This window comes from Kogia breviceps, chromosome 10 (genome assembly GCF_026419965.1).
Source record: "Kogia breviceps isolate mKogBre1 chromosome 10, mKogBre1 haplotype 1, whole genome shotgun sequence".
Taxonomy (NCBI): domain Eukaryota; kingdom Metazoa; phylum Chordata; class Mammalia; order Artiodactyla; family Physeteridae; genus Kogia; species Kogia breviceps.
Genome location: NC_081319.1, coordinates 61,503,443 through 61,511,786, shown reverse-complemented (window position 1 = coordinate 61,511,786; position 8,344 = coordinate 61,503,443). Strand labels below are relative to the sequence as shown.

Sequence of the window (8,344 nt, the reverse complement as noted above, 5' to 3'; positions counted from 1 at the left end):
ACTTTGGCACTCTTGGCGTTGGGTGGGTGGCATCGTGCCCGTGGGCGCTGGGGTCAGGGTCGCGGCTTTTCCGGACGTCCATCGGCCAAGAGGAAGGGCGGAAAGCACATCCTGGAAAGGTAATACGCCTTGGCCCCTGGGCGTTGCGGGTGGAGCTAAGAGTCCCTGGGCCTGGGCGTCGTCTCTTGTGCTGTCTCCTCTCACTCTTGCCCCCCGCGCGCACTGCCCCGTCCGCGCTGTGCTAGGGGGTATTGGTAGTCTCGCGGCTCAGTTCACAGTAGCTGAAAGCGACAGTGTGTGATGTTCTGATTTCCCCCCATCGTTTTAAAAGGGAGGCTCTAGCCATTGCTCCTCGGGTAAAATGCAGAGGGACTGCTTTTTAAGATGGGACTGTCAGTGTTTGGGACAGTCCTAAATTACCAAAATGGAATCCCCTTCAATTCCTCAAGCTGTGTTGTTTTGGCACAGAAAATGTAAGAGGAACTGGAACTAAGTTTGAGTGAAAAAACGCACCGGTACCGCCGAATTTTCCATCAAAACAGTTGATTTGTGTTGTCTCTAGGAATTATAAAGGGCGTACTGTTGCTTTCTACCTGATGTCATTTGAGAGATCTACCTCTGTACGTTCAAATGATTATTTCTGAGACTTTGCTCATGTGTGCAGTAAACCCTTTAATTCCCTAAGACCTTCCTTTCTTCCATCTCATACCCCATTAAGCCCGCTTCAGTTGATCTCCTGAATTTCTTTTGAATCTGTCAACTCTTCCTCAACATACTAATATTGAACTTGTCTGTCTGTTGCAATTAGGTCCTAACTAGTGTCCATATTTCTTGTTTCCTTCCAATCCATTCTTCACACAAGAAACCTTAAAAGCAAGTTGTAACATTGCTCCTAAACATCGCTCCAAAACATTGTTTAGAGAATAGAAAACAAATTGTTCGCCTTTAAGACTCTGCGTGGTCTAGAATCCTCTCTGCTTCTCTAGCCCCATCTTGTGCTACTTTTGCCCTCACTTTCTATGCTTCAGATACACTGAATTAACCTTAGTTCTAACTCATCTTACAGAAGTCAGTTCAGATATTATTTTTCACTGTGATTCCTAACATTAAGGGATTTTATTATCGCGTTTTGTATGAGGACGAAAAATAAACTGTGAAGTGGAAGAATTGAGTTTAAACTATTTCAGTCAACACGCATGTATTAACGATACCTTAGTAGTCAACACTGGGCTAGGTTTTATCAGGGATACAGAAGTTCTGGGCATCTCTGGTTTTAGCTATCCCTTATTTGTTGAGACCTTTGCATTGTTTAGCTGCCTTTTATCTGTTTTCAAGATGGGAAAACAGGAACAAGGGAAGTATAGGTTATTACTAGGGGGGGTTGAATAAGTGGAGCAGCAAAATGCAAAGCAGAAAGAAGAGGGACCTACTATAGAGGGATATGATTTCCATTTTCAAGGCGCGTTCATCCTATGCAGGGAGATAGCCTAACATAAAATTTGCCTAACAAAAAATATATTAGGTGGAAAGACTATCTCCCAGTTGGACAGTGGATGCCTGGGACTCGTTTCATTGTTTTCAAAGTTCCTTTTAAAAAAGTAAGCAAAAATTAATACCGTATGCTTCCAGAAATCTGAATTCACCACATAGAGCCCTGGCTCTCAACCCCATCGTACTCCATTTTCCCTTTTTATAGCAAATACTTTTTAATACCTACTTTACTATCCAGAAATGGAGTTCATAGATAAATACATCCTACTTTTGTACTTAATTAAAAAAAAACAATGGAATGCCCTAACTATGAATAAAGAATAAAGTAATTTATAAGAAAGTAGTATGTATCTCAGTATGTAAATGTTTGGGGATACCTCTACTAGAAATAAAGAAATAGTCAGTTACTTGTACCATGAATGCAATAAACTATGGACTTTGATTGATAATGATGTCAGTGTTGGTTCATGAATTCTCACAAATGAAGCACACTGGTATGGCACGTCGATAATGGGGAAGGCTGTGTGGGATGAAGGAGAGAGGGTATAAGTGGGAGCTGTGTACTTTTTGCTCAGTTTTGCTGTGAATCTCAAACTGGTCTAAAACTAGTCTACTAATTTAAAAAGAAAAGTGTGTTGCTGGCACTTGAATAACCAAACAGATCAATGGAACAGAGTATATTAATAAGCCAAATACATAAAGGAATATTTAGCAGTGAAAGCCATCCTTCATATAGGTAGATAGTCAAGAAGTATTTATTTATGTGTCTATTTACAGGCAGTCTGCTTGGAGCTGGCAATACAGTGGTAGGCAAAATTGATGTGGTCCCTGCCTTCTGGGAGTTTACAGTCTGGTTAGGAGCCCAACATGAAATAAACATAGAAATAAATATATAAAAGTGAACTTATTTTCTTGTGTCTAATCTCTCTGGAGGAAAGGATTGAAATACCGCTTGTAAATTCCAGAGAAGGAAACTTTACTTTGAATCTCATCTGTTAGCATCACAGGGTTTGAATAAATGGATAATATAATAAAGGATTTTAAACACATGTTCTTTCTTATTTTATTCTTTCTGACAGAGTTTTGAAAATAATCTTGCTCCAGAAGAATGTTTTTCCCCCTTGGATCTTTTTTAACAAACTCCAAGAACAGAATGAAGAACTTGGGCTGATTATGGACTAAACATATACTCGCCGCTATTATAAGCCAGAGGTAAATGGAACCCGTAATTGAAAGTGACCTTCTTTCTGATACTGTAATAATTCATAGTAATTCAGTGCTTATCATCTTATGGTAAGGTGAATCCTGGCCTTCTTTCATGGGTTCAAAAAGGGAAGCTAGTGGTTTCCTTAAATACACATTTCTAATTCCTGTTTCAAAATGACATGAAAGATATGAATTGAACTATAGTATTTGGCAGTAGGCTCTAGATATGCTTAAGAAATTCTATAAGCTTCCATGTTCTCTATTTTGAAAATGAAGTAAACTTTTAGTAAGAATAGTAGTAGCCTGAAAGGAAAGAATGGTATGTCCATTATGTCTTTAGCACTTATTTGAAGCAGTTGCCTGAGCATGTTTAAGCATCACAGTAAAAGACAACTGTTCTCTAAGTTTTATGCTTTCTTTTCCTAATACCTTCTGATATAGTACAGAAACCCATCTATTCTCTTGGCCCATGTAGGACATACCAGTGCAAAAGAAATATCCTTCTTCTGACCTGTTCCATGGCCTTGGGAGACAGTAACACCTAATGTTTGTTAATATTTGTATAGCAGTTTGCCATTTAGCAAGTTGTTTCATATCCATTGACTTAGTGAATCTTCACAAGAATCCTTTGCTGTTGAAGTGGAAGTAGTACTGATATCTCCTACTGAGTGCTTACTCTGCACTAAGCTCAGAGGATAGACAACTACAATTACTAATTTTACAGACGATGAAACTGACTCTTGGAAAAGGAAGAATTGAAATTTCAACTCAGTTATTCCTCTTTTTTTTATTGTGGTGAAATATACATACATCCTATTTATTTTAACCATTTATAAATATGCAGTTCAGTGGCATTAAATACAGTCACAGTGTTGTGTAACCATCACCACTGTCTATAACCAAAACTTTTTCATCATCCTCAACAAAAACTCTGTAACCATCAAACAGTAATGACCCCATTTTCCCTCCCACCAGCCCTTAGTAACCTCTATTCTATTTTCTTTCTCTATGAATTTGCCTATTCTAGGTACCTTGTGTAAGTGGAATCTACAATATTTGTCCTTCTATGTCTGGCTTATTTCACTAAACATAGTGTTTTCAAGGTTCATCCATGTTATAGCATGGAACAAAATGCCATTCCTTTTTTGGCTTAATAAATCCCACTGTGTGTATATACCATAGTTTGTTATTCATCAGTTGATTGACACTTGGGTTGTTTCCACTTTGTAGCTATTGTGAATCACGCTGCTATGATCATTGGTGTACAAATATTTGTTCAAATCCCTGCTTTTAGTTCTCTTAGATTTGCAGTGTAGGTAGTAGCAGAGTTGTTGGATCATATGGTAGCTCTACGTCTAACTTTTGAGAAACTGCCAAACTGTTTTCTACAGTGTCGTCTTGTTTTTAAACAATTATCACAAATTTTAAACATATACAGAAGTATACAAAATACTGTAAGTGTTCCTTGTATACCCATGAACTCATCCAGCTTTAATATTTACCAACTGATGGCTGTCACGTTTTATCTATACCCCCACCTGTTTCACCTTATTCCATATTATCTTGAAGCAGCTCTGAGACAACATGTAAATACACCTATATATTTTCGGTATGTATATTTAAAATATAGGACTTTTATCCTTAATATCATTTTTTAATATTAAATGCCTAGTGATTGCTCAAATTTGCAGTTATCTCCTAAATGTCATAAAAAATTGTTTTTAAGAATTTTGAATTAGATCCAAATAAGGTCCACACTTTGCCGTTGATTGTTAGGTCTCTGAAGTCTTATTTAATCTATAGGTTCTCCCTCCATGTCTCTCTCACTTTTTTTTCCTCCTTGAATTTTATTTTTAAAGAAACCAGGTAATCTGTCCCATCTAGATTTTGATGATTACATTCCATGTGTTGTTAACATATTCTTCAATCCTTTTATTTCCTGTAAATTGGTAGTTGATCAGAATGAAGCTTGCATGTTTTGTTTTGGCAAGACAGTTTCATAGGTGATGATGTGTTCTTCCATGGAGACATATAATTGTCTCTTTCTGTGATATTAGCAGTCACAGATTATTCATACCTACATCCATTAATTCAGTTGAGGCTTGAAAAGCTGGTGAATTCTGTTGTTCTTTTTTCACTTCTTAGCTGGGTATATTTCTATCAGGAGAAGATTCCCCTCATCAACTACTTGGTTGCCCAGTTGTAGAGGCATGATTCTCTTCTTTTTTTTTTTTTTTTTTTTTTTTTGAGGTTCGCGGGCCTCTCACTGTTGTGGCCTCTCCCGTTGCGGAGCACAGGCTCCGTTCGGATGCTTGGGCTCAGCGGCTATGGCTCACGGGCCCAGCTGCTCTGCGGCATGTGGAATCTTCCCAGACCAGGGCATGAACCTGTGTCCCCTGCATCGGCAGGTGGACTCTCAACCACTGCACCACCAGGGAAGCCCTCTTCTTTTAACAGTTTTCAAAATAATGAGTTGATTCACAAATATCCTCCAGGGATGACCAATATTTTAAAATTTATTTATTCATATCACCGTGGACTCCGTTACAGTTATTATTTTAACTGATGCCCTATCTTTGGCCAGTTGGAGCTTCTCAGTGACTCCTGAGTCCTTTTGATATGACATCAGTTGCTTCTAGACTTTTTCAGTGGTCAGAGCTGGGATATATGTATGTTTGTTTTTTATATAAAATATGTCATAGGTTCATACTGCTACTTTCCATTTAAATTCAGAACTATAGAATTTTCACTTATCCTTCTCTGTCTTCTATTGATAGTCTACTTTCTCCCACCCCAAGAATACCAGTTCTCAACAATGCCTGAAATTTGCTCTATTTCCTAATTCGAATCCAAGTTCTTCTGACTCTATTCTACTATTCTACTTAAATCACAGCGCTTTATGGCCCTTGAAATGTAAGATAGAAGATAAATGTAGGTAGAACTGTTTATATCATTTTGAGTTACATGTGCATTCATTCACATAGATTTACTTTTCCTTTTGCATGCCTAGTAACTGTCCATTCTGCAGTTTTAATGAAAATCAGGTGATACTGGTTAAAGCAGCTTTGGAAAAAATGGCTCTCATCAGAATGACTGACATACTAAGTTTAATGTACTCTCTTGGTTTATATTCTGCCTTCTCTAATTAATTTTTTATTCTTTCCCTACAAATGAAGTAATACATATTTTCATGGTTTTGCCTTATAGGACTTACCAGAAACTATTCCTTATTTAAGAATTTGTACAGTTGGGCATCAGGTGCCAGATGATGACACTATTTTTAAATTCCAATGTGCTGTTAATGGGTTTTTGAAAGAAAATAACGATAATGGTGAGTTGTTTCTGTTTTTTTTTCCTTTACCTGAACTTTGCATTTTGAGTGGGATTGGGGATTTTTAACATTTTTAATATTTTAACATTTTTAATAGTTCTGACATTAGGCCTGTTGTGTTTGGTAACATTAAGGTGGAAATGTCAGATGGTGCTGATAGAGTACAGTGTTTTTCCTGTTTATGGTCATAAACAATTTAGTTTGGAAAGTGATTTTTTTGAGAACTATGAACTGAACTAGCTTACTTACCTCTTTTAAAAATATTTGAATGGAAAATACATAAAAAGATAAAAAATGTTCTTTTGTCCTATTTATTGGTTGAGAGGTGGAAGGAAAGGTTAAGACTCTCAGGTTCTTAGCGTATAGAAAAGAGAAAACAAAAAGCAAAGGTTCAGAGTGGGACAGATCCCTAGAAGCAAAACAAAACAGAGTGGACCAGAAGAGTGGCTTCCACATCATATGCGTTTAAGATATTTTTCCTGCTTTTACCCTTTGGGTGCAAGTGGGGAAGAACACTACCACCTCTTATAATTATCTTCAGACAGAAAGAACTGAAAAGGCTGGTGTTTTCTTGTTTCCACTTTAAGATCTACTCTGTTGATAGTAGGTCTTAATAGCATCTGAATTTTAAGGATCCACTTGCCTTTTTCTAGCATCTAACTATCAGAAGGAACATGGTATTTGCCATGTTTTAAGGCTGTGGAATCTTTTGTCTTTGGAACACCACTGACCCACATGAGAAAGTGTTCATTTTGTCCTCTTTCTAAATTTAGCCTGAGGAGTGTGCACTTTATTAAATGAATCTAACAGACAGTAAGTATTCTGTGTATTTATAAAATGATGCACATATATACATAAAACAGGGAGTAGGGGAGAAGGAATAGAGATGGAGGTGGGAAGATAGGGGATAGGAGGTGAGAGAGAGAGGGAGAGACTGGAATTTCAAGATAAATTTTCATTGTATAACCTGGTTGCTTAATGCAGGTACTAGCTCTTAAATATCTTAAGCCCTATTCGCAGATCTTCCCTGTACTTTAGCTTTAAAACTGGAGAGGCTTGTCCTTGCCTGTGATAACCAGGGTGTCAAGAAAGGAGGCAAATTATCTGATTTGTGTTAACTTTAGTCACAGAACTGTTACCTCTTAGGATGTCAGGGTACAGCTGCCGGCCTACTAACTTCCTGCAGCCTCCTTTGTGTGTGTTCTGTCTGTTCCGCATGGGCTAGAAGATCCTTACGAGTGCATGAGAACACGTTTGTAAACCTTGATTGTTCACATGTTATACCAAGTGTAGTCCATTGCATATGCTGACTCGTCTGTGGGTCTTCTGCATGCAGTGGGCTAACTTCACCATGCTCTCTGCCATTGCAGTCTAAGGACCTTAGTTATGATCCGCTGGTGGCTTCCTCTCCTCTAAGCCCCTCCCACAGATGCCAGGCTCACTGATAAAGAGGAGGAGACTCTACTATCCACTCCCTAGAATTGGTATAGAGACTCAGAAAATAAATTGTTTTAGTAAACACCGAGAGCCTTATAGGTTTGTTGTTAGGGCACGGGAATACAGAGGTGACTAGAAGTCTTTGTTCAGTAGCAACTTAGAGTTATCTAGGAAGGTAAACATGTAGTGAGTATAAGTGGGTTACTTATAATAAAAGAATCAAGTGCTGCAGCAGGAATATAGAGGAAAAACCGAGGAAGGCCTGACCGAGGAGACATCATTTGCGCTGGGCTTGGGGGAAGAGGATTTTGCCGGAATGAGGAAAGGACAGCCCAGGTATTGGGAAAAGGTACTAAAGGCACAGGGCTTGAACTTGTGCTCTGGAGGGGCAGCCTCTGGTGTGACTAGAGGGTAGTGTGAAAGGGCAAAGAATTCATACATTCATTTTCAGCCAATATTTGTATAACACCTTCTAAGTTGAAGGCACTCTTCTAGGAAGTAGGAACAGAACAAAGTTCTTGCTCTTACATACTTTATGTTCTAGTGGGGGAGAGAGATCAATAAGTAAATATATGGAGTGTCAAGTGGTGGTAAATGCTTTGGAGAATAACAAAACAAGATGAAGAGGTAAGGGGATGTGGTAGGTGATCAGGGAAGTCCCCTCTATTAAGATGTTGTTTGAGCAGAGCCTTGAAGTGAGAAACAAGCCATTGGATATCTGGGAGAGTGGAGATGGGTTGGGAGGGTGTGTTCTGAAGCAGAAGGAATAGTAGGTGCAAAGTTCCCTGAGGCACGTCTGTGCTTGGCATGTTTGAGGAATAGTAAGGAGGCCAGTGTGGCTGGACAGGGGAATGTGAGTGAGGGCAGGGCAGTAGAGAA

At 38.6% G+C, this 8,344-nt stretch overlaps 1 pseudogene; it reads left to right on the top strand.

Annotated features, from left to right (window-relative positions):
* Nucleotides 1–2,001: 2,001 nt before the first annotated feature.
* The window catches only part of LOC131763970 (RNA/RNP complex-1-interacting phosphatase-like), a 46,107-nt pseudogene continuing 39,764 nt past the window's right edge, over nt 2,002–8,344 (top strand).